General features: G+C 52.3%; 1 pseudogene; it reads left to right on the top strand.

Moving 5' to 3' along the window:
• LOC128943496 (serine/threonine-protein kinase pim-1-like) lies at positions 1–24,342 on the top strand (annotated as a pseudogene).
• The last annotated feature ends 1,014 nt before the right edge of the window (positions 24,343–25,356 follow it).

Here is a 25,356-nt window from a genome sequence, read left to right as displayed (position 1 = left end):
AGCCGCGTCTCGCCCGCAGGTGAGGCGCACGAGGCCCTGCAGGAGCGGTACCGGCTGGGATCGCTGCTGGGGCGCGGCGGCTTCGGCAGCGTCTTCGCGGCCACGCGGCTCTCGGACGGCGCCCCGGTGAGCGGCGGGGCCGGCGGCGGGCGCGGGAGGAGGGGGCGGAGGAGGAGGGAGGAGGAGGAGAAGGTCGGGGCGCGGCGGGACGGGTGGCCAGCTCAGCCCGCTGCTCTCCCTCGCTCGCAGGTGGCCATCAAATGCGTGCCGAGGGATCGCGTCCGGCACTGGGGCGAGCTGGTGAGTGAGCGGGGCCAGCGGCAGAAGCCGGGCCGTGCCGGGCGGCGAGGAGCCGGGGCCCGGCAGGGTGGGAGCCGCTGGGAGCCCTGCGGGGAGAGCGGGCGTGGGCTGAGCGGAGCGTGCAGAGCATCCCGGGCTGGCTGAGGGCTCCCAGAGCCCCGGCACGGCCTCGGCCCCACTGACGGCACCGCGCTCCTCCCGCAGCCCGACGGCACCAGCGCCCCGCTGGAGATCGTGCTGCTGGCCAAGGTGTCCCGTGGCTGTGGCGGTGTCATTCAGCTCCTGGAGTGGCTTGAGCTCCCCGACAGCTTCCTGCTGGTGCTGGAGCGTCCGGAGCGGTGCCAGGAACTCTCGGGTTTCCTGGCGGAGCGGGGGTTCCTGCCCGAGGAGGAGGCGCGGGGGCTGTTCCGCCAGGTGCTGGAGGCCGTGCGGCACTGCACCAGCTGCGGGGTCCTGCACCGGGACATCAAGCCCGAGAACATTCTGCTCGACCTGGCCAGTGGGCAGCTGAAACTGATTGACTTTGGCTGTGGTGCCTTCCTCCAAGACACAGCCTACACCCAGTTTGCAGGTGAGCCCTCGCAGGGGATGCTCCTGGGCATCTTGTGGCCCAGCCTGGGTGCAGCACTGGGGCTTCCCCCTATTGCAGCCGGGATAGGATTGATGCTGGAGCCGAGTTGTTCTGGGTGGGGTGTGAGGGCGGCCAGCTCCCAGCCCTGCTGACAGCCTTCAGCACCCACTGTGGCCTGGGCTGGGGCTGGAGCTGGGGCAGCCAGCCCAACACAAACCCCCATGGGGGTAGCAGAGAGGGAGGCCTGACCGCGTGCCCCGGATGGTTTGGTGTGCAGGTGAGGAAGGGCTGGACTGCTCTGCTCTCCTTGTTTGCCTTGGCTTATTAACATTTTTGGGGGCCATGGAGGTGGGGAGGAGAGTGAGTTTTCTCCACTACTGGGTGGGTTTCTTCTTTGTGTGTCATGGTTTGGCCTTCCCAGGGATTGTGCTGCCCTCTTCCAGCACCGGTGGCTTCTTTTCCAGCCCCGAGTTTGTGCACAAGTCCCAGGTGCTGGTGAGAGGGCAGCTCTCACTCCATGTGCCTCTGGGGCAACCCCCACATGGCCAGGGATGCTGGGGCCAGGCTCTGGGAGCAGCAGCATCTCCCTGCTGATCTCTGTCTGTGTTCCACAGGAACCCTGTCCTACAGCCCACCAGAGTGGATCCAGCACCAACGCTACCACGGCGAGGCAGCCACGATCTGGTCCCTGGGCCTCCTGCTGTGCCACCTGGTCATGGGGAAGCACCCATTCAGGAGGGGCCAGGAGATCATCCGGGGGCGGATCTTGTTCCCACGATGGCTCTCTCAAGGTGGATCCTCATCTCGGGGCACGGGGGCAGTACCATTGCTGGGAGACAGGAGCAGGCTCATAGGCATCCCGCTCTGGCAGCTGCTGAGGAGGTGGCACATGTCCTGCTCTCCTGCTGTCCTCCAAACAGAACATCCATGGGGAAGTTTAGGCCCAGCTCTGGGCACACCCAGCATGGCCTGGGCATGGGAACAGGGGGGCAACTTCTCCAATTGACTGATGATTTCTGGTTTCTCTCCCCAGACTGCCAAGATGTCATTAAGAGGTGTTTGTCCATGCAACCCTCGGAGAGGCCATCCTTAGAAGATCTTTTCTGTCATCCTTGGGTGAAGGGTGTTCCTCTGCCCTAGAAGATGGGAGAGATCCACGTGCACATTTGGATCCAGGGGCCTGGCAGGTACCAGCTCCACGCATCTCTTGGCAATCAGTGGCAAAGCAAACCAGGCTGGTTTTGTCCTGCCTGTAGCTTTGAGCAGGGGTCAGCAGAAGGGAATATGCAGCTCTTGGGCTGGAGCTGAGCTGCAGACCTGGTGTGGCAAGCACTGGTGGCCACCATCCCCCTGGTTTTGTTTGTCCTGTTCATGGATGGCTGGGGCCCCGGGCAGAGCCCTGACAGCCTGGTCTGGCCCCAGGGCAGGAGAAGGAGCCTCTGGAGAAGCTGTTCCAGGTGGGGCTGCTGCTGGAGACACCAAGGACAACCTCAAGGATGACAATCTCTTCCCAGCCTGGCCAGCTGAAGATGATGGACTTGGATTCTGGCACCTTCTTCAAAGCCAGGCTCCAGGCCCAATTCGCAGGTGAGTCCACAGGCAGGGGGATGCTCCCTGATCTGGGCATGGCACGGCCTGGCTGGGCACCAAAGGTTCCCCCTTTGCTGGGGCAGATGTAATGAATTCTTCAGTCGGCTGCCCAGCTGCTTTTTGACTCTAGGAAGCTACTGAGGGCTGCATGTGCCGTGGCTGGCTGCAGGCTGGGCACATGTGCTGCCCTCCTTCTCTGCTGCCAAAGGCAGCAGGGATGGGCAGCTCTGGGCACAGCTCTGGGCACAGCCAGCATGGCCTGGGCACCGCAGGCCTTGGCACAAGGGCACAGGAGCTCTCAGCTGACGGGCACTTTTTGCTTTCTCTCCTTTCAGCCAGGCTCTGCGGGTGCTGAGGCTGCTCTGGGCTCTGCCAGGGCTCTGCTGGGCTCAGCCCTGGGCCCAGCTGGGCTGGCTCTGCCCTGACATTGCTGTCACAGCTCTGCATCAGACGAGCCCGTTGCGAGCACAGTGCCTGAGCTTTCTGCTTTGGCAGGTGAGTGAGACTCTGCTGCAGGCCCAGAGATTGCAGCTGGGGACACACATCCAATTGGCAAGGACCCAAACTCTCCACAGTCCCAGCTGAATGCCTGGATCTCTTTTGTCTGTCCCATTCTTCCTTCTTGATTGGCTGGAATTATGCAATTGCACTTTCTTCCTCCTCTAGAAGTGCCCTGAGTGGGCCAAAGCTGGCGAGTGGGCCGTGCTCCTGAGGCAGTGCAGTCTGGAGCTGGTGGATGGAGAATTGCCCTTCTGCACTGCCAAACCAGAGCAAAAAGCTGTAAGTGGGACTTTGTCAGGGATTTCTTAGAGACACAGTTTCAAAGGGAATGTGCAGCTCATTTCCAGGCTGAGAAGGAAGGTCATCTTCTAAAGGATTTGGGGTTTGACAGAGTTTCCACTCCCAGTCCTGCTTGGAGCTGGAAGGGCACAAAGCAATTTCCTCTTGCTTCAACCACAATTTCAAATACCAATGTTGGAAACAAAGCCCAAAATTTTTTAAAAGGCTGCTGAGGTCAGTAAGATGGATGCATGCCATCAGCACATTTACTATGTAAATAATTGAGTTCTCTTTTTAAAAAGATCATTTACCTCTTAATGCACAGAATTTAACTTTGCCTTTATATTTTGTTTTTTTTTCACTAACATTATGTTTTTTTCACTAACACTTGGATTTTACTCTTATCTTTTACCATTTACCTATTTTTCCCTTTGTCCTTTTTTTTCCTTTCAATAGAAAACATGTCCTACAAAAGGAACATCCTTTGCTCCTGCTTCCTGTGTGGAGCAGCTCCCTTCCTGCTGGCTGAGCTGCTCAGGCAGAGCCCGGCTTTTCCCCGTTGCTGGGCACAGACTGATGGAGCAGCACTGCTGAACACGGGCACACAGAGGGACCAGCAGCAGCTGCCTTTGGCCACCTGAGGCTCCAAGGCCCAAACTCTGAGCAGCCAGGGCTGGAAGAGACTGGCAGGATCTGATCCCTGACTCTGGGCCAGGGCTGCACAAATGACCCCACAGAAGCAGCAGCAGCAGCAGCAGCAGCAGCAGCAGCAGCAGCAGATGGAGCTGATTTTGAGGACAGCCCCTGCCCTTCTTCCCTCCCGTGTGCAGCAGTGTCACAGCAGCCTGAGGCACCTGGGAGCCCCCAGTGCCAGCAGAGACTGGAGATGGCAGCCCGGGGCTCCTGGAGGCTTTGCAGGGAACGGAGCTGGGCACTCCCTGTCCATGGGGAGCTTCCAGATGGAAAAGGCTGCTGTGCCCAGGCAGCTCCAAGGGCACAGAAAGGAGGCTCTGGAGCACTGGATCTGTGCCAGTGCCACAGTCCTGGGCAGCAGCCAGCGAGCCCTGGGGAAACAGAGGGCACAGCAAGAGGGACAGAACCAGGCAAGGGCAGAGACTGGAGAGAGCCAGGCCCGGGAGCAGGAACAGCTGCTCCATTGCACTCTTGGAGAAAGCTCTTGGCTGGTTCAAAGCACTGAAAGGCGTGAAGGGCAGAGAGGAGGCCACAGCAAACAATGCTCCTGTTTGCACAGCCTCCCCTCTCCGTGTCCCAGAAGGAATTGCATGGACTGTGTTCTTCTCTCCGAGGCGTCTCGTTCAGCATGAGCAGCTCAGCACCAGGAGCTGAAGGAGCTGAAGCCTCAGGCCACAGGAGCTGGGCAAGAGGGAACTTTTGGAGCAAAGTAATGCTGCTAAAATAGACCCAGCTGGATGCAGTGGATATAATCATGGAATCACAGAATCCTTTCTGTTGGAAAATCCCTCTGAGCTCAGCCAGTGCAGCCACTCACCCAGCAGTGCGAAGCCCAGCACTAAACCACGTCCCTGCAGTGCCAAGGCCTGGACACCAGCCCTGAGTGAGGCCTGGACAGCATGCCCTGAGCCAAAGGTGGCCTCTGGATGAACCTTCCAAGCAAAGGTTATCTTTGTATCTGCTCCCTGATGAAATATCCATGGTCATTAGCAGTGAGATAGATGCAGCCACTCGTTAGTGAAACGTGTTGGAGATGAGGGGGAGACGACCATCCTTTAATGCATCGAACTCCGATTTTATTGATCAATCAATCACCTTAAATAACAAAGTTAACGAACTTCATGCATATTCTGTAATCCAATGTCATGATAGGCTAACAGAGAAATTTCGAACCACTCCCTTTGTTTTAGAATACCTACAATTGTTTATTAAAAACAGAAACCAAAACAGAAACCAAAAACTAAAACAGAAACCAGTGTTCCCAAAACGTTTACATCTGTTCTCAGGATGGCAGGCCTTCCCAGAGACGGTGTTCTACTTGTTATGGGAAGACAATCTGAGAACTCCATTGTTTATAGAATGATGCCTGAGAGAGTCTAATTGTTTATACAAATCAGAAGGCTGAGAGCTGTTAGAAACTGCTTTTACTTTTCCCCTATACTTTTCTCTCAATTGTATGTCTCATGGCCTTTTCTTTAAGTCATTCTTGAAAAACTCTCCAACAAACATGTATTGACCTTTGTGTATTTAGAAGCCAGACAAGGCCATGAAATCTGACATCTGGCCTTGTTTGGGGCTGTATGGTCAAAGTCAGCTCCCTTGGTTCCTCCTTGAGCCCTGGCCAGGCTTTGGGAGGGACCCAAGAGGTGGATGAAAGCAGATGTTGCCACACTAGCAGTGCTGTCAGTTTGTTCCTTCAGCACTGTCAGAGCTGGGCCCTCTCCCAGCGGGGTTGGAGCCTCACCTGGGGCTGGAGGCACCTGCAGGAATTCCCAGTGCCCAGGAGTGGCTCTGCAGCCCTTGGCTGTGACAGCTTCCCCAGCTGCTGTGTGGGTCTGGGGGATGGTAAAGGCTGAGGGTAAATGCTGCTGGATCTTTGTTAATCTCTGCAGGCAATCTTTGTTGGGGATGGTTGGGTGCATTGCTGAGCTGCTCCTTTTGTGATTCTTTGCTGCTCTGAACTGCAGGAAATGACACTGATTCCTTCAGTTGGAGTCTGTGCCTTTGGTGCTGCCCCTGCCCACTGGTAAAACAAAACTGGCACAGTCTGGCCAGATCCCAACAAAATGTCACTTGTTCAGTGTAAATGTGAGGAATCAGTGCCATCAGAAATTCCCAGCTGGGAAGCCCTTCCCTGGAGTTCCCTGGCTCTGGAGTGGGCTGAGGTCGGAGCCCCGTGGGAGCAGTGGGGCAGTCGGGTAAAAGAAGCTGCACCCCTGGATGTCTTCAAATGCATCCAAAAATTGTATATGGAAAAGGAAAAGACCTTGTGGATTTGGGCAGACAAAGATGAATTTGTTGAGAGTACATAGGAAACAGCACCTTCAGAAGGAACAATGATTGTTGGAATGTTCCCACATGGAGCAACAGAAGAAGGTTTTCAGCTTGAGCTCAGATGCCCTTGTGCAAGTGAAATATCAATATAACAAATAACTATATACATATTTATAGTATAATAAGACCTTCATGTTTATATTTATAGCTTTTAATGTATATATGTCTATATCTACATGTCTATATCTGTATTTATATATAAATATGTACATATAATAATAATGTGAAATAGTGCTGAAAATACTAATTTGGTATCTTTGGCTGCTCAGGGATGTAACACGAAATACCCTACAGAACAGGATTGGCCAGGACCCTCATGTCAGTGGTCAACTTTGTGAGATTGTATACAATGGAAAAAGGAGGAAGGGAGGAAATTGGTGATTTTTACAGGGTGTGCTGATACTGTGATGCAGAGTGCTTTGTCTGTTCCTGTGAAAAATACAGCGATTTTGTCTGCAGGGTTTTTCATGTACCAGAGTATGCACAAGCTGCAGGATTGGTTGCATGGGTGAAGGGGTTGTTAAAAGAGCAGTTGGAAAGATGAGGAGAAGGGAACCTTTGCCCATGGAGAACCCATCTCCCAGATGTGCTCCATGCCCTTAACAATGGCCCACGGGGGAAATGGAAACCCCCTGGCTGTGCACGGCTGCCCCCAATTTGCAAATCCAACCTTGGGCAGTGAGACTTGGGCTGCCTGGGAAATTGTTCTGGCTGTGATGGCCCCTGGCAGGGGCAGCCCAGAGGCTGCAGGGCTGGGCCTTCATGCATTGGAATTCATTAGGATAAATTCAAAGCAAATGAGAGCTGTCAATACTGAAACAGGAATTCAGATTCCTCCAGGACACTTTGCTTTGGTAACTGCTCCCTTGGAGCTTGGCCTTGCAAAGTGTTCCTGTCATGGCAGGAGGAATTGATGCAGAATATCCAGGAGAAATTACAGTAATTCTGTAAACAATAATGAACAAGATTGGATTATTCAACCCTGTGACAGGGTAGCACAATTATTGATATTGCAACTCTAAGAGCAATTGATAAAAGAGGAGATCCAGCTCCAGTCACCACCATTTGTGGAGATAAAGGGTTTGGATCCAGCAGCCCTAATAATGGAGCCAGAGTGTGGGTCGGAGGCCAAATGGCCCTCCCGAGGCAGCTGAAGGAGCAGCTCCTAGGAAAGACAACTCTGAGTCCTGAAACCTGGGCAGGAACAATGGGAATGTGTCCCTGCAGCCAAGGATTGTGTGTGAGAACAAGTAAATCTGACAGGATATTGTTTTACACATCCTGCCAGACCAGATCTCCCTGTTTGCCCCAAGGGCCCCTTTGGGAAATGCTCTGATCCACGGGGCTCCATGTGAAGGCTGCTGTGACACTGAGGGACTTGCACAGGAATTCCATCCAGGAACTTGGTTCCCCTCAGAGACTGGGACCCGGCCCCTTCCAGCCACAGGGGAAAGGGTCCCCCAGGCCTTGTTAGCCACAGACAGCTGTGGTAAAGCTGAACAGCAAAGGGCCTGGGGGCATTATTCTGGAATTAAAAAGGTGCCAGCTCCATGGGCAACAGAATTCTTGTTCCTAACTCCTATGAGATTGAGAAAAAAGAATGAGGAACGGTGTCACTAAAGTACTACTGATGTCTGTAAGGTGTACCTTGATAGTCAGCCAGAATCTTTGTCTGCCACAAACACCTCTGGTGTTTCACCAAGGGATTGGTCATCAAAATGTAATGATGGCTTATGATGGATTGCTGAGCTTCTTTTGTAATTCTTTGCTAATGATGATGTGCTTTGCTGAGCTTATCCTTTTGTAATTCTTTGCAGCTGTGCATGATATAAATGACACAATTCCTTCAGTTGGTGTCTGTGTCTTTGGTAGTGAGCCTGCCCACTGGTGAAACAGGGCGCCCTCTTGCCTGTGTTCCCTGGGAAGGCAAAAGCCCTCCCTCCAAAATTCCCCCCTTTCTCCCTGTTCCCCCCTTCATACACTGAGCATGATGTGCTCTGGTCTGGGCTATGCCCGGGTCAGTTGGGCTCCCCTGTCCTGGCTGTGTCCCTGCCCAGCTCCCCTGCAGCCCCAGCCCCTCCCCAGCGTGGCTGGACGAGGGGCAGGACAGGCCTTGGCTGTGCTGCAGCTCAGCAAGAACAAAACCATCTCTGTGTGCTCAGCCCTGTGCTCAGCACCCGGCCCAGCAGTGTCTCAGTGCCAGGGGCTGTGGCCTCAGTCCCTGCCAGGGCTTTCCATGGCAACTGCCAGGCCAGGTGACCCAGGTGTCCCCCCAGTGCCGGTTGCCATGGAAACAGTGCCCAGCCCTGCCCCTTTCTGTCTGGCTGACCTGGCCTTTGGCCCTGGCAGTGCCGTTGGCTGCCGGTTTCTGGTGCCTGAGCGGCCAGCGCGGCACAGGGCAGGTGGCCATGGCACAGCCCCCAGCAAGGGATCCCCTCTGGCTCTGGGCACTGACACCAGCCCTGAGCAAGGGCCAGGGCAGCTTTCCATGGCCACCAACCATCACAACGGGGCTGGGCATTGGTTGCCATGGCACCAAACCAAGGACCGGGCCCCATGGCCATTGCCATGGCACCTGGTGGCACCAACGAGTGTCACTGCAATTGTACCTGGAACAGCCCTGGCACCGCTTTGTCCTGAGGGTTGCAATGGCAGCTGAGGGCAGCAACAGCTGGGGCTCTGCAAGGGCCCTGGGGGAGATGGGAAGGAGCAGCAGAGCAGGGGCTGATTCATCCCCAGTGCGCTGCACAGCTCAGGGCAGCGTCCCAGAGCGTCCACATGGAGCTGCCAATGACATCCCCCCTCTGCAGCCCTGGCCTCTCCCCAGCTCACACAGGTGCCCCATCCTTGCAGGCACAGACACGGCAGCACTGGCTCAGCAGCCCCTGTTTGCATTGCACACAGCAGCGGGAGCACCCCCATGCTGTTTGTGTGGGCACATGAACGTGAGGGAGCACAAATGCCATCAGCCCCTGGGGCCAGCAAGGGCTGGGGGACACCAGGGAAACCACTCAGCTTTGTCCTGGCCTCTGCAGTCAGCCAGAAAGTTTGTTCCCATCAGCTGGGAGTTTCCTGTCCCACTGCAGACGCTGTTGCTCAGAGCCAGGGCTGCCTAGCAGCCACCCCCAAACTGCCCTCAGCATTTCCTCTGCTTCACCTTTGCTTTCTTTACTCTTCCTGATACAAATTTCTTCTAATTGCCCTCCTCAGGGGACCCAGAACTGGACACAGCACTCGAGGTGCTGCCCAAGCAGTGCTGAGCACAGGGGAAGAATCCCTGCCCTGCTCCTGCTGGCCACACCATTCCTGAGCCAGGCCAGGAGCCATTGGCCTTCTTGGCCACCTGGGCACCACTGCTGGCTCATGCCCAGCCTGCTGTCCATCAGTCCCTGCAGGTCCCTTTCTGCCTGGCTGCTCTCCAGCCGCTCTGTCCCCAGGCTGTATTGCTGCAGGGGTTGTTGTGGCCAAAGTGCAGGACCCGGCACTTGGACTTGTTAAACCTCACCTTGTTGGATTTGGGTCCTGGATCCAGCCTGTCCAGGGCCCTGTGCAGAGCCTTCCTACCTCCATCCTCCATCAGATCCACACTCACACCCAGTTTGGTGTCATCTGCAGATTTGCTGATGTTGGAGACAATCCCGTCATCCAGACCATTCCATGCAGACATTGAAATCCACGCTGGATGGCTCTGACCCCTCAGCCATCCTGTGGGTGCCCTGGGATGGCACTCAAGGTGATCTGTTCCATAACTTTGCTGAGCACCCAGGTCAGGCTGACCGGCCTGGAGTTCCCCAGCTCCTCCTTCCAGCCCTTCTTGAGGATGGGCTCACACTGGCACCTCTAGTGCTCTGGGACCTCACTGCTGAGCTAGCACTGATGGTAAATGATGGAGAGCAGCTTGGGGAGCTCATCCACCAGCTCCCTCATCCCCCTGAGATGGATCCCATCCAATCCCATTCACCTGTGAGCATCTGAGTGGCTCAGCAGGTCACCAGCTGCTTCCTCCTGGATTCCAGGGGGGCTGTTCTGCTCCCTGTGCCCATCTAGCAGCTCAGGAGAGCACTTGTCCTGAGGACAGCCTGTCCTAATATTGAAAATTGAGAGAAACAAGATGTTAAGTAGCTCTGCCTTCTCCTTATCTTTAGTTACTATATTCCCCACTGCATCCAATAAAGAGTAGAGGTTCTCCTTATCCCATGTTTTGCTATTAATTTAATTGTGGAAACATTGTCTATTTTTTTTCACAGAAGTGGTCAGGTTAAACTCTAATTGAGTTTTCACCTCTTGACTTTTTTTCTGCACGACTTTACAACATCCTTAAACATTTCCTAAGCTGCTTGACCTTCTGTCCAAAGTTGATGCACCTCTTGTTACCCTTGAGTTCCCACAAAATCTCCACGGCCAGCCAGGCCAGTCATTTTCCTCACTAGCTCATCTTTTGCCACACTGGGACAGGCTGCTCCTTCCCCCTTAAGATTACTTTCTTGAAATGTGTCCATCCTTCCTGGACCCCTTTGTTTGTAAGGGATATTTTCCTTAAAAAGAAATCAGTGCCTGATTCATTACTCCCCAAATCTGCATCCTAAATAAGCCAAAGTCTGCCCTTCCTAATTGTTAATAAATTGTTTCCTGTTCAACTGTGGTCTGTTGGCCATGAAGGGAAAATTTCTGTGCCTCTGAGTCTCACCAGTTCCTGACCCCCAAAGGACACAAACCCGATGAGTTGTGTTTCCCACTCCAGTGGCTGCACTTGCACTTCCCTCCATAGCCAGAGCAGAGCTCCCTTGTCCCAGAAAGTTCTTGGCAATGCAGGGATGAAGGAAACAGGACAGGCTCTGGGGATCAGGGGCAGGGCACAGCCAGGGATTTGGAGCCTGTTGTGAGCCGAGGGCAGGACTCAGACCTTGGCCTTGGTGAACCTCATCCAATTGTCCTGGGCCCATGGCTCCAGCCTGGCCAGATCCCTCTGCAGAGCTTCCTGCCCCCCCAGCACAGCCACACTCCCACCCAGCTTGGGCTCACCTGGGAACTGACTGAGGGTACCCTCAATGGCCTCATCCAGATCAGCAATAAAGAGATTTCACTGACCTGGCCCCAATTCTGAGCCCTGGGGACACCCCTGGATGTGACCCCATTCCTCAGCTGCTCTGACTGCCAGGGGTTGGATGAGAGAAATGGTGGTGTTGGGGTAGGAACAAAGTGTGATTGACTGTCAGCCATGAAGGGTCTTGATTTTCATATCTGCTCAAACTGCATTAGGAGGTGCTGGGGATCAATATCAACTGGGGATTGCTGATATCAATCTATAAAGAAGAAAATAAAACAGGACAAAAGAGTTCTCTCTGCATTGTTTTCAATATGGTATATTCACTTTGAATAGCCTTCTGAAATCTGTCTAATTAACCACAGAAGATCTGAAAACTTAGATTATTCCCATGGGATTTTCTTGTTTTGGGTGTTTTGAACAAATGTTTATGAGCTTTTCTTACTTAATTCCTGAAGTCAAGAGGTGCTGGGGATCCATATCAACTGGATACCAATCTATAAACAAGATACCAATCTATAAACAAGAAAAGAAAACTGGACAAAACCAGTTCTCTCTGTTTAGTTTTCAATATACCATATTCACTTTAAATACACCTCTGAAATCTGACTAATTAACCACAGAAATATTGAAAACTTCAATATTTCCCACGGGGTTTTCTTGTTGAAATGTTTTAAACAAATGTTTAATAGCCTTTTTCACTGAATTCCTCAACTGAGTAGCTCAAGAAAGAAGAGGCCTCTGGAGTAGTAAAATTCATCAGCACGCTCCAAGTGGCTGAGGATCCATCTCCATCAGAGCAGCAATGAACAGAAATGGGCACAGCTTTGTGGCTGCCCCAGCTTTGGCATGGGCCCTGGGCCTGGAGCAAGAGCAGCTCTTGAGGGCCCCAAGGCTGGGGCTCTTGTGCTGCCCTGGGTAGATGGGATGGCAGCAGGGGCTGCAGAGCTCTCAGCACCTCAGGCCGAGGGGAGCAGGGCAGCCAGGGAGCCTCCTTTGGCCTTGGCCAAGCACCTTCCCTCATGGCTGGAGCCGAGTCCTGTGGCTGCTGCTGTGCCCTTGCCAGGGGCTGAGGCCCTGGGGCAGTGCCCAGAGCAGCCTGGCTTGAGCAGAGCTGTGGGGCCAGAGCCAGCTGGGCTGGGCTGGGGAGAGGCCCTTGGTGCTGCCCAGAGCTCAGGGCAGCTGGCAGAGCTTGCAGGGAGCTGGGCTGGGCTCAGACAGCCTGGCCCAGAAACCATTAGTGTCCACCTCAGCCTGGCTGAGCGTGCAGGGACAGGACTCAGGCCAGGCCTTGTGAGGTAGGGCCAGAGCCTGTGCAAGGCATTGCAAACAGGCAAGTGGCCCAGAGAGGAGGCTGCTCTGTGCCCTTGGTGGCAGGGATGGAGGAGGGAGGGGGTCCAGAACATTTGTCAGCACCAGCCTCTGTGCCCAGGCCTTTGCAGCCCTGGCTGCTGAGGCCAGCTTCTGCCTGGGCTGAGTTTGGCTGTGGCCCAGCTCCATCCTCCTGCAGGGCTCAGGGCCTGTTCCCGGCCATGGCCAGCCCTGGCTGCCTCTCTTCTGGCCCAGAGGCCGGCAGAGCCCGGGGCAGGGCTCTCTGTGCAGCCTCACAGGTGCCAGGGGCTCTGCAGGAGCTGGCAGAGGCTGCCCAGCAGGGAGGCCATGGGGCACAGAGCCCCAAGGCTGCTGTGGGCACCACGGCACAGGGGCTGTTCCCAGCCGCAATGCTCCTGGCCTGGGCTGGGCCTGCACAGGGGCTGGGCCACCATGGCTGGGCCAGCACAGGCCCAGCCGCTGCTGGGGCTGACAGCAAGCCCAGGCTCACACAAGACATTGCTGAGCATGGCCTGTGCTGACCAGACCTGACTGTGCCAAAGGCAGAGCTCAGCTGCCCTTGGGGGCTGCAGCAACAGTCCAGAGCCCAAAGAGCCTCCATGGCTGTGCTGGAGACCAAGGCTGCAGGAGGGAAATGCAGGGCTGCTGCAGGATGGGGAGGGCATTGAATTCCAGCACACACCTCAGCTCTCTGATGATCCCAGCACCATGCTGGGCCCTGTTTCAGACTGGAGCAGAGCAGATGTTGATGGGACAGGAGCCCTGTGGGGTTGTCAGGGACCTGCAGCTTGCAAGGTGCTCTGCTTTCCCTCAGGTGCTTTCGGAGAGATCCAATCCTAGCTGGGCACCTCAGGGCACAAGTGGCACTGCCTGGTCCCCCCCCCCCCCCCCGGCAGTCTTGCCTGGCGGGGCGGGGAGGGAGGAGTGAGTGGGGCTGGGGCACTTTCGCTTTTGGCTTGCTGGCCTGCTTGCTTGCCTGCTTGCTTGCTTGCTTCTGCCTTAGCCCTAGCTGATAGCTGCCTTTTTTTTTTCCCCTTTGCTGCTTTCTGCGCTGTTTTTTTTCTTTTCTTTCGTCCTCTCTTTCTTATCCGCCCCTGAAGATACTGGACCGGCTCCGGACCTGACCTGGGACGTCCGGCGGGATCTCCAGAGTCAGCTAGAGAAGCTCAGAGCCCTCCACAACACTGACTGGTTTCTTTTCTTTTCTTGTGTTGGGGAGTGTTCTTTTGTTACTTGTCAATAAAGAGGTTTTCTTTTCCACTTTGCTCCTCCGAGAAATTCCTTCCCGAACCCGGTATTGGGGGAGGGGTGGTCGGAGGTTTGTCTTTTGGGGGGGCTCCCTTTTGGAGATTTCCCCTAATTTGTCCTAACCAGGACAATCTTTTTGGTGCGTTGGCCAGGAAACAGAGGCCAAAGCCAGTGGAAAAAAACCTATAACAATAATATTTTGGTTTTGGTTGTTTTGTGGGCATATTGGTAATTCATAATGTCATTTGGGGTGAAAGCTTGCTGGTATTTCTGGTCCCTTGGGGTTTTTGAAGCTTTAATACCTTTGTGGTCCCTAGGGTTATTTCCTTACCCGGAAATAGCTCTGGTGTTGTCCCTAATAAGTAACCTTTGTAAGCGGGGGGCACTAACCAGAATAGTCATTGGGCTGGTCGTATGTTTGCTGATTTGTCAGAGGTTTATGAAAGACTTTGTTTCAGGAATGTAGGGATTGCTGTCATGGCTGTGTACTCAGTTTGTTTGGGGAGAAGAAGGGGAAGGGGCTTCTCAGCTTTTGTCTTCCTTCTTCTCCTCCAAATTGTTGACATCTCTATTAGAAAATATTGAATTTCCCCTGAGTTTAAAAGAAACCATCTTTCTGGCATTTAATTTATTAAGCCTTTTCTATACTGTCTGGAGTGTATATAAAATGAAAGCCAAGATTTCTAGAGGGGTTAGAGAGACTCCTGATTCAGGAGTAAAACAAAGCAGGAAAAATCTTGACTGGAGTGGGAAATGGGAGGATATGGGCCAGACTTTAAAGGAATTTTCTGATCCTATAGACTGGGACTTTCCATCTGATCAAATTCAGAACCCAGTCGAGGTGGCAAAGTATTTGAAGGAGAAGTGCCATGGTAATACTAAGGAGGAAAGGATTACTGCAGTGAGCTGGGTCTTGGCGCTTGTTTACCGTACTCTGCTAGATACTGTGGAGCAGCAGATAGCAGAAAGGGAACAGGGAGATAAGTTAGTTACTATCCCAGTGACCCAGGCTGCAGCTAACATCCCAGGCTCCAGGCTAGCAGCTGAATCAGACAATAGGCCTCAACCCATGGCTGTCGCAGCTAATACAAGAGGTGGAAAGTGTAAAGGCAAGACCGATCGAAAGGTGGAAGATGATGATGATGCAGGAGAAGGACCCTCACCAAAATCAGAGGCCACATCAAAGGGCACAGATTCTGGAGCTAATATTGACTCCTTTTCTCTGAAGGACCTCAGAGGCCTAAGAAAGGATTACAGACGACAACCTGACGAATCTATAATTAGTTGGTTAGTCCACCTTTGGGATGCTGCAGGGGAGGTTATGATTTTGGATGGTATTGAAGCGAGGCATTTGGGATCCCTGTCACATGATCCTGTCATCGATCAAGGTATGATGAGCAGGGCTAGCCCTCACAGCCTCTGGGAACGGGTCCTGGATAGTGTAGCACAAAGATACTTATGTGCAGATGATCTCTATATACAGCAGACACGGTGGAAGACCATAGAACAGGGGATCCAATGCCTGAGAGAGATGGCGGTGGCAGAGCTCATTTTCTCAGATGATATAACAACTAGGAATCCGGACCTGGTACCATGCACACCTGTAATGTGGAGGAAACTTGTGCGACTTGGGCCACCTGAATACGCTTCTGTCCTAGCAATAATAAAGCGGGATGATACATATGAGACTGTGCTCGATATGGCAAAGAAGCTTCAAGTGTATGCAGATGCTGTGCATGGACCAACTCATGCCAGAATTGCAGCAGTGGAAACCCGACTGCAGAAACTAGAGGACAAAATAGAGGAGAATCATAAGAAACTCCAGGAAGAGATTAAGGAGGACCTTATTCAAATCTCGGCTGTACAAATTAGAGGCCCTGGTATCCAACGCTGGCACTCCTTTGATGGGGAGAGAAGGTACACCGCACGGGCTGAGTTATGGGTCTTTCTGCGTGAGTCTGGAGAAGACATGAGGAGATGGGATGGAAAACCCACCGCTGCTTTGGCACAACGGGTGCGTGATTTGAAGAAAAGAGGAAGTATCACCAAAAAGAGAGCAGCTCTGGTTGCTCGTAGCTGAGATGTTGAGTATGACGATGACATGTCCGATCCCCTTGAAGGAACTTCTAAGGCATACGCCCAAGGAAAGAAGGACAGTCTGGCTTAGAGGGGCCCTGCCTCTAGCCAGGAAGAGGCACGGGAAAACCGGGTTTTTTGGAAGGTGTGGATCAGATGGCCTGGCACATCAGAGCCACAAGACTATGAAGCATTGGTTGACACTGGATCACAGTGTACCTTAATGCCATCGGAACACGTGGGGACGGAACCTGTTTCCATTGCTGGAGTGACGGGGGGATCACAACAGTTGACTTTATTGGAAGCTGAGGTGAGCTTGACTGGGAAGGAGTGGCAGGAACATCCGATTGTGACTGGTCCAGAGGCTCCGTGTATTTTGGGCATAGACTTCCTCCGGAATGGCTATTACAAAGATCCTAAGGGATTCAGGTGGGCTTTTGGAATAGCTGCAGTGGAGATAGAGGGTATTAAACAATTGAATACCTTGTCTGGACTATCAGAGAACCCATCTGCAGTAGGACTCTTGAAGGTAGAGGAGCAGCGAGTACCAATTGCCACCTCAACAGTGCACCACAGGCAATACCGGACGAATCGAGATGTCGTGATCCCCATCCACAAGATGATCCGAGAGCTGGAGAGCCAAGGGGTGGTCAGTAAAACCCACTCACCCTTTAACAGCCCTATCTGGCCCGTGCGAAAATCTGACGGAGAATGGAGATTGACTGTGGACTATCGTGCCTTGAATGAAGTGACTCCACCACTGAGTGCGGCTGTACCGGACATACTGGAACATGGCATCGAGTGGGTATACCATATCCCCTATCATGCACCAGCTGCAGGGAAAGTGGAAAGGTATAATGGATTGTTAAAAACCACCTTAAAAGCATTGGGTGGGGGGTCTTTAAAAAACTGGGAGCAGCATTTGGCAAAGGCTACCTGGTTAGTTAACACTCGAGGTTCCACCAACCGAGCGGGTCCTGCTCAGTCTGAGCTCCTTAATATAGTAGATGGGGATAAAGCCCCAGTGGCCCATGTCAGAGGTTTGTTGGGAAAGACAGTATGGATCAACCCTGCCTCGAGTACAGACAAACCCATCCGTGGGATTGTTTTTCCTCAAGGACCAGGTTATACATGGTGGATAATGCAGAAAGATGGAACAACATGGTGTGTACCTCAGGGAGACCCGATTGTGGGATGAGACTCATATATGAATGTCATTGTTTGTTGAATGTGAGACAGAAGGAAACTGTAAGTGTCAAAGGTCTGAGCAAGTAAGATGAGAGGAATGCGTAAGTGTCAAAGGTGTGAGTAAGTGAAATGAAAGTTTTTTATTGTATGTTCACGATATGGGATAAGGGGTGGAGTGTCATGGGGTGACAGCCTTTATCCCAGTATTGTGTGTTGAGTCTGGCAGCTGTGTTTTTTCTCTCTCTCTCTCTCTCTCTCTCTCCCCCCCACACCCCGGCCGTCTTGCCGCGGTGGGGCGGGGAGGGAGGAGTGAGGGGGACTGGGGCACTTTCGCTTTCGGCAGTTTGGCTTTGCTTGCTGCTTGCCTGCTGGCTGGCCTGCTTGCTTGGCTTGACGCTTTGCTTGCTTGCTACTGCCTTAGGCCTAGCTGATAGCTGCATTTTTCCCTTTGCTGCTTTCTGCTTTCTGCGCTGTTTTTTTTCCTTTTCTTTCGTCCTCTCTTTCTTACCCTCCCCTGAAGATACTGGACCAGCTCCGGACCTGACCTGGGACGTCCGGGATCCCCGGAGTCTGCGAGAGAAGCTCGGCGCCCTCCAAAACACAGACTGGTCTCTCTTCTTTTCTTGTGTTGGGGAGTGTTCTTTTGTTATTTGTCAATAAATAGGTTTTGTTTTCCACTTTGCTCCTCCAAGAAATTCCTTCCCGAACACGGTATTGGGGGGAGGGGTGGTTGGAGGTTTGTTTTTTTTGGGGGGGGGACTCCCTTTTGGAGATTTCCCCTAATTTGTCCTAAACTAGGACAAGCACATAATTCCTGCCTCTTCCTCAGATTTCATTGCTGGATGAGGAGCTCAGCAGTGCTGAAAGCTGAGGCCTGTCCTTTGTGATCCCTTTGGGATGGCAGTGGAAGTGCCCTGAGTGCACATTGAGAGGCACCTTCATGGCTTCTCATGCCACGACACCAAAAATAAATGTGCAAGGTGACTTCCTAGAATGACATGTAGTCCTTTGAAATATCTGCAGGAAGTGGTCTGAAACTGCTTTGTGAGCCTGCTCCTTGGGATCAGCTGTGAGGGGCTGAGGGCTGGCCTGAGCCCGGTGCTGTGTCCCAGTGGGAGCAGCCCCACAGCCTCACGTGCAGAGCAGGCACTGCCAGAGGCCCTGGAGATCTGACCTACCCTGCATCCACCATTGTCAAGGTGCTGTAATCATCAGCTGGTGCTGACTTTCCTCTTGGACCCCTTGGTTTAGTCACTATGGGGAATTTTTTCCTGAAGCCCGTGGGATTTGCCCCTAGCCGTTGTGATGGGGATGCTTGGGGAGTGTGGGGCTTTGGGGGAATGCTGCCCGGGAAGGGGATGAGCTCGGGGCCCTCTTGGGCCCATGGCCCCCAGAAACAGCAGCAGCAGCAGCAGCCCCAGGGCCCAAAGCCCCGTGCCCCCTGCCCAGCACAGGCTGCCCTGTCCCTGCAGCTGTCACCAAAGTGGGGCCCAGGGGCCAGTGGCCGCTGGAAGCAGCAGGAATGCGGGCAGGGTGAGGATGTCCTGGCCTGGCTTTTGTCTCTGGAACAATGCAGGCACAGGGCAGTGCAGAGCAGGCTGGGAAGCAGAGCCCAGGGCCTTTGGAGGCTGCAAGGCTTAAAGATCAGCCCCTGCAGCAACCCAGATGCAGGTGGCCCAGTTGCCAAGGCTGTGGTGGCCTTGAGAGCGTGCTGGTGGATTTTGGATGGCTGTGGCCTGCTGGCGGCTCTGGGCCCAGGAGTCCCTGTGGCTGCAGCAGGAAGGGTGGCTGAAGGTTTGCTGCCTGCTTTGGTTGCATGGCTGCAGAGGCCAGTGCTGTGAGAGCCCCCTGTGTGAGAGCTGGTGAGAGCTGAGCTCTTGGGGACAGCGCTGTGCCCCAGGCCAAGAAGAGCAGCAGTGCCCAGTGCCAGGAGTGGTGTCAGTGGGAGCCCCTGTGCACAGGGACCCCCAGCCCTAGGGTGGCCGTGCCAGCACCCCAGGGACCTCCAGCCTGGGGAACGTGGAACAAGTGGAACCCACAATAGTGCAAAGGCTGCCTGTTCCCAAAGGAATGGCCAAGAGAAGTCAGGTTTTAAAATGAAACGGTATTTATTTGCCGAAGATTGGCAAATCTAGGATTTACAGAACATGTGTCATTATACAATTGTTATAACAACAACAACAACAATGTACAGAACATATTTACATGGGATCCGAGGGGCTAACAATCTTCAAAACGTATTTACAGGAAACTTCTAACGTAGTCAACATATTTACAGGAACTTCACAACTTTCAAATGTATTTACAAAGGTATCAGATCTGTGCCATCATGTGCATGAGTCCTGGAAGAAAGGAAGCAGCAGAGCTGGACTCAGCTGGCAGCACTGGGCCCAGTAGGGCTGGGAGCTGGGCCCCAGGGGCTGGGCCGGGGCTGGCAGGGCTGGCGTGGCCCCAGGCAAGCGCAGGGCAGGCCGGGGCTGGTGCTTGTGGCAGCACAATCCAGGCCCCCTGCGGGCACCGTGTCCCTGAGCGGGGCCATCCAGCCCAGCCCCAGCCTGGCGTCAGGGCACCCAGTGTGTGTTTGGGTAGGGCGTGGGAAGCATCTGCCTGTCTTACCTGTGGGGCTGCATCTTCATCCAAGGACCATGGGCTCCTCCTCATTCTCCTCCTCAACTTCCATATCCTCGATGTTGTCCTCCTCATCCACCTCCATCTCTTCAATGTTCTCCTCCTCGTCTACTTCCATGTCTTCAACAGGGGAGGACATGGAAGTAGAGGAGGAGTCCACCTCCATCATCTCTTCCTCATCCTGGCCCAGGTCCACTTCCGTGTCCTCCCCAGTGTCTGTGTCAGTCTTCAAGGGGCAGCACAATCTCCCAGTGGGCTTCCTGTCCCACACCATCCATTTCCACATGGCTGCAGCCTGCCCAAACCGGGTGCCCCCTGCCTGGAATGGCACTGTACCTCCATGGGCACAGCAGAGCACATCCTGCTGGGATTGGCACTCCAGAGCAGGCGGCAGGAAAAGCCCAGGCAACAGCAGCAGCTCTGTGCTGAGGGTCAGAGCACAGGGTGAGCAGAAACTGACCCTTGGCAGCCGGTGAAGTGTCTGCTGTGGTCGTTTCCAGGTCCTAGACCTTCCACCTGGAACCCTCTGGGAGCTATGATGTCACTGGTGTTTCAGGGCCACTCCGCCGTGGGAGATGGGGATGGCAGAATGATCAAATCTGTGAATAGTTTGGCTTGGAAGGGACACTAAAGATGATGTGGTTCCAAGCTGATCAACCTCCCAGCACACCAGATGGATGTGGCCCCTGTCCCACCTGGCTTTGGATGTTGCTGGGGATGGGGCATCCACAGCCTCTCTGCACTGGTCCCTGTTTCAGGGACAAGCACCCTGAGAGTAAAGAACTTCTTCCCATCATCAAATATCTTCCACCTCTTGCAGTTTGATCCCATTTTTCCTTATCCTGTCTCTAAATTTCCTGACGAATTCTGCTCCTCCACTTCCCTTTGGGTCAGGCTGTTCCTGCAGGGTCATACCTGTGGCTGGACCTGCAGACAGGAGAGAGAGAAGCCAAGTTCCGAGTCAGAAAAAATGCGGAATGTGACTTCAGAACTGAGAGAATAAGGAAAAAGAAGAGACATGCAAGGCTTTTTGTTGCATGGGCTGTGGATTTCCTGCCTTTTATTAGAGGGCCGTTCCCTGGTGCACTCAGTTCCTGTGTTGCAGCCTGCCCACAGCAACCTCTGTGAGGGACCTGCACTAGCAGAGGTGGGAGCCGGCTTGCTTGGAGGGCTGATGGATGAGGCAAGAGAGGGATCATTGTGTGGAAATCCAAATAGTGTGGATTGCGCTGAAGAGGGTCCAGGAATGGAGACAAAATGGAGCTGGGCACACAATATGGGGGTGAACAGCGCAGGATCATTGCAGTAAGCCAGGACCAAATTGATACAAGAGAGTTGGAACATTCCGAGGGAGTACATATAAGAAAATACAGCAGTTGAACTGGGTGATGCCATCAAAATGTGCTGCATCACCATGAGCCTTCAAATGCCCATGGGCGACACCATTGCATTCAGAGCGGTGACTTTTTTTACCTTGGTCACTTTGCCCTGAGGTATTACAATTCCAGTGGAAGGCACCTGGGCCCTCACATCTCGCCCTTTTTGTTATCTATAAAGAAGGCTTCTGCCATAGACTTTTGGAGATATTTAGCAAAAAAGGATAAAATAACCAACACAATGAATACAAAAAGCAAAGCCCACAAAACCGTCTTAACTAAAGATGAAAGCCATCCTCGCAAACCCCTGTGTTTGGAAAGTCCAGTGAACCAGTCGTTGTTGCCTTCCATCTGGATCTTGTTTCCTTGATATTTTAGCAGCTGGATGCCCTGGTATACTGACTCGCTATGTGACAACAGGTAGAAAAAACACATGCCTTGTAGTGCCTGACAGGCATGGCCATGGACAAGAAATTGTGGCTTGTCTGTGCAAGCAACCAGTTGAAAGCATGCGGCTCAGTGAGGAGCATCCAGATTCCTGCTGCAGCAGCAACCAATGGCAGCATCTTCTGACTTTGATAATTTGTTATCTGGAGGCTTTGGTGGCCTAAAAGTAAACAGATAAAGCGAGTAGAAAGTGAAACGTAAGTTGTGTTCCCACTAAACTTTCTCTTCTGTAAGGCAAGGGTGTGAACACAGCTTATTAGAAGAATCATGTATCAATGCAAAAATATAATTTTTACAAATGTTAAGACATAGATCCTGGTTAGTGGTGTCTGAGTTATCTTGGTCTTGGTGTGTGTGGTCAACGCTGCTTAGGAGATCTTCTGTCCTTCTCCTTCTTCTTTTCCAGGCTGCTGCTGTCTCTCTTAGGCTTTCATTCTGTTCTTCTGATGGTGGCTCTGGTGTTTGCCTCACAGTTCCCAGAAAGAGTTTTTATGTATTTTGCTGGGATTCATCTTAGGAATGTTGCTGTAGAGACAAGGGCATCTTTTCTTTCCCAAGTAATTAATGGAAAAGGGCCCATAAATTGTTTAGATTCAAGGTGTTTTCTCAACACAGGTGGCTGATGTTGGAATTGGGCTGCAGTTGAATTAGTAAACTGCCTGATGACTGGGGGAGTTGTCTGCATAAATGGGTTGTTCAAAAAGTTGAATACATTAAAGGCCTTGGCCAATCTGTCAGTGGAAGATAATATCAGGATTACCCCTCTCAGTTGATCAAGGATCCTTTTGATTGATCAGTGGGCCCTCTCCGCTGTGGACTTTCCAGTGGTGGAGTGTGGTATGCCAGTGATATGTTTTATACCCCAATGGTCAGCAACTTGTTGGAATCAGTGCAAGGTATAAGCAAGAGCACTATCAAATTTAATTTCCTGTAGAACTGCGAAGGTGGAAAAAAACTAAAAAGTAATGTTTTGTAGCATCTTCTGATTTTTCACCAGCATGGGCAGAGATGAAAATCGCACTGTAAAAGGTGTTGATTGAGATGTGGATGTACTTTAGTCTGCCAAAAGGGGCCTAGTGTGTGATGTCTGATTGCCAGATGTGGAGACTCTCTATTCCTCTTGGATGGACTGCAGCTCTGACAGAAGCAAGGCCATGTTCCTGACAATTGGGGCAGGTGGCTCTAAGTGATCTTGACAGGTCTTGGGTGTTTTTGAACATCCTGAGCAGCGCAGGAATATTTTTGTGGTAGAATTTTTGGCTGATCCTAACCTGTGTAAAAATGATCTAAGGCGTATTGCAGTGGTTCAGATGCTTGAAGTAGGCAATTGAGGTGCTCTTGAGTGAGAAGTAAGTATATATTCACAAGGTCTTTACCTGCAAGGGAGCACAGATGCTCTCTAGCTTTCCTGATTAGTTGTGCAATAACTTTCTGTTGGGTTGTTATCATTTTACTAGGTTGGTGTTCTCTGAAAACGCATTCAATTTCTTTGAGGGGATCTGAGATAGTTGAGTCCCCGTGAAAGAATAATGCATGGAATTTTGGACTTCGACCAAAGATTGCCAGGGAGAAAGGAAAAGTAGTGTGGTATCTGAGTGCCTGTTTAGTTTGAATCACCCAGGATTCCTTATGTACAGTTGGTTAAGCCTCCGGTGTCAGTGATCACTGGAATCGAGTCCTTCACTGCCTTTAAGGAGCAGGAGCAGCGGCGTGAGGTCTTCTGTGGTGATTCCCAGCAGTGAATGTACCTAACTGATGCTTCCACAGAGCATTTGGGGTTCTGGCAGAGTCTTTGGGTTGTCCTTGATGTGCAGTGCTTGTAGTGTGATGGTTGTCTCTGCAGTTTTTAGGCCGAGACACTTGCAAGGGGCTGTCCTTTGAACTTTATCTGCTGCAATCTTAAAACCTTTCTCCTGTACCACCGTGATGACATCTTGTACTGCAACATCCAAAATGATTTGAGCTCCTGCAAAAACGACTGTGTCGTCCATGTAATGAAAAATGATAGCATTAGGATGTTCATTTAATGGTCCATATAATGAAAAGCGATTACCATTAGGGCGAGAGAATTTGGACATCAAGCAATTGACAAATATTTGGTCTACTCTTCAGTCGTTGAGGCAATACAGTCCACTGGTACCTCTGTAAAGGTGCTTGTCGATTTAGTGATGGAAAAGGCAACCCAGGAGGGTGTCATTGGGCTGCATGGGGGTGTCAAAAAAGTAGTCATTAAGATCTATATCAACCATCTGCCAATAACAGTGCAATCATAGGTACAATTGGATTAAACCTCCCTGAACTAGCCTTCCTTCAGATCTTACCCATGCAATCTTCAAAGCAATGCTCTTCCTATGCTCAGGCTCCATCAATCACAGCCTAAATGTCGAAAAAGATATCTGAAAAATAGGAGGACTACAAAAACTGCTACCCACAACTACAGCATGGTGCACCATCGGCAATCTCGAGGTAACATGGAGGCTGAGGGCAGGCTGGACTGGAGGGAAGCACTGTCCTCGATGACCTCATTGATTTTCCTGAGATCCTGCAGGAGCCGCCTCTTGTCCTTGCCAGGCTTTCATATGATAATGACAGGCACATTGCAGGGGCTAGTAGATGGTACAATGTGGCCCACAGTCAGCTGCTCCTGCACGAGGGACTGCAGGGCCTTTAACTTTCTGCCTGGGAGGGGCCACTTATCCACCCATATGGGGTCGTTGGTCTTCCAGGTTGACTGAAGGGTGGTGCGCTGCTGGGTTGCCCTGTCTAGAAATCCTGAGGTGTTGATAGGATCTCTGGCCTTGTCCCCCTTTGGGACAAGAGGTCTCTTTTTCTCAAATTGTTATTGGTGCCCGGATGACAAAAGATCTTACCGTTGAAACTGTGCCCTCAGGACCTTCCCTGCAGATGTTACTGTGACTCCAGAAGCTGGTAGTGACTCCCTGGTAGCTAATAATTACCCCAGCAGCTGGAACCAGGAGCCATTGTTTTAGCCTATCAGAGCAGGAAATTATGGTGACATCAGCTCTTGTACCTAATAGTCCTGAAAGACACCTCTTTCTCCCATTACATAATAAAGCACACTTTAGAATGGGTCTGTTTCTGCCTGTTGTCTGTGCCCACATCACGATTGGATCAGCTGGTGTGGTGATCATGTCCCGTAGGAGGTAGGCTCTGACTGTAACTGTTCCTTTTGAAATGAAAAGGGGAGAGTCTAAGCATAGAGCCTGGACAGTTATCTCCTGCAAAGACATCAAGGCGAGTACCTCAGGTAGTAGAGTGAGTGTCTCCATCCCTTCCCTGGTGTTGGTTAAAATCAAAATGTCTCTGGCCTGTTCTTCAGGCCTGTATTTGCCTGTTGGAATATGGTGAACATAAATATCGTGGATTGGAATTGAAAAGGCTCTTACCAGCTGCCTTTGGGTTCCAGGGCAGAGCTGTCTTCTGTCGAGTTTTCCGCAGTGATCGAGCTGTCCCACTGGATCTGAGGAGGTTGCTGTGCTGGTTCTCCACGATGTTGGGGAGAGTGGGGTGGAACGGCCACGCGTTTGGTGTCGTTGCGCAGGGCCTTTCTGTGTCTGCTTAGGGTTTCCCGCAGGCCACCGGTTTTACTGGTGTTTGAAAGCATGTAGACAAGGGGGGCAGTGAGGACAGTGGCTGTGACAGCTAGAAGGTCCCTGGTAATAGCCTTTATTTATAAATTTTGTTGAAAATGCCCCATCTCTCTACACTTAAAGCCAGGTCCTTTTTCA

This window comes from Melozone crissalis, unplaced genomic scaffold (assembly GCF_028551555.1).
Source record: "Melozone crissalis strain CALT ecotype California unplaced genomic scaffold, PUWL_Pcris_2 ptg000046l_1, whole genome shotgun sequence".
Classification (NCBI taxonomy): Eukaryota; Metazoa; Chordata; class Aves; order Passeriformes; family Passerellidae; genus Melozone; species Melozone crissalis.
This window is presented reverse-complemented; position numbering and strand designations above follow the sequence as displayed.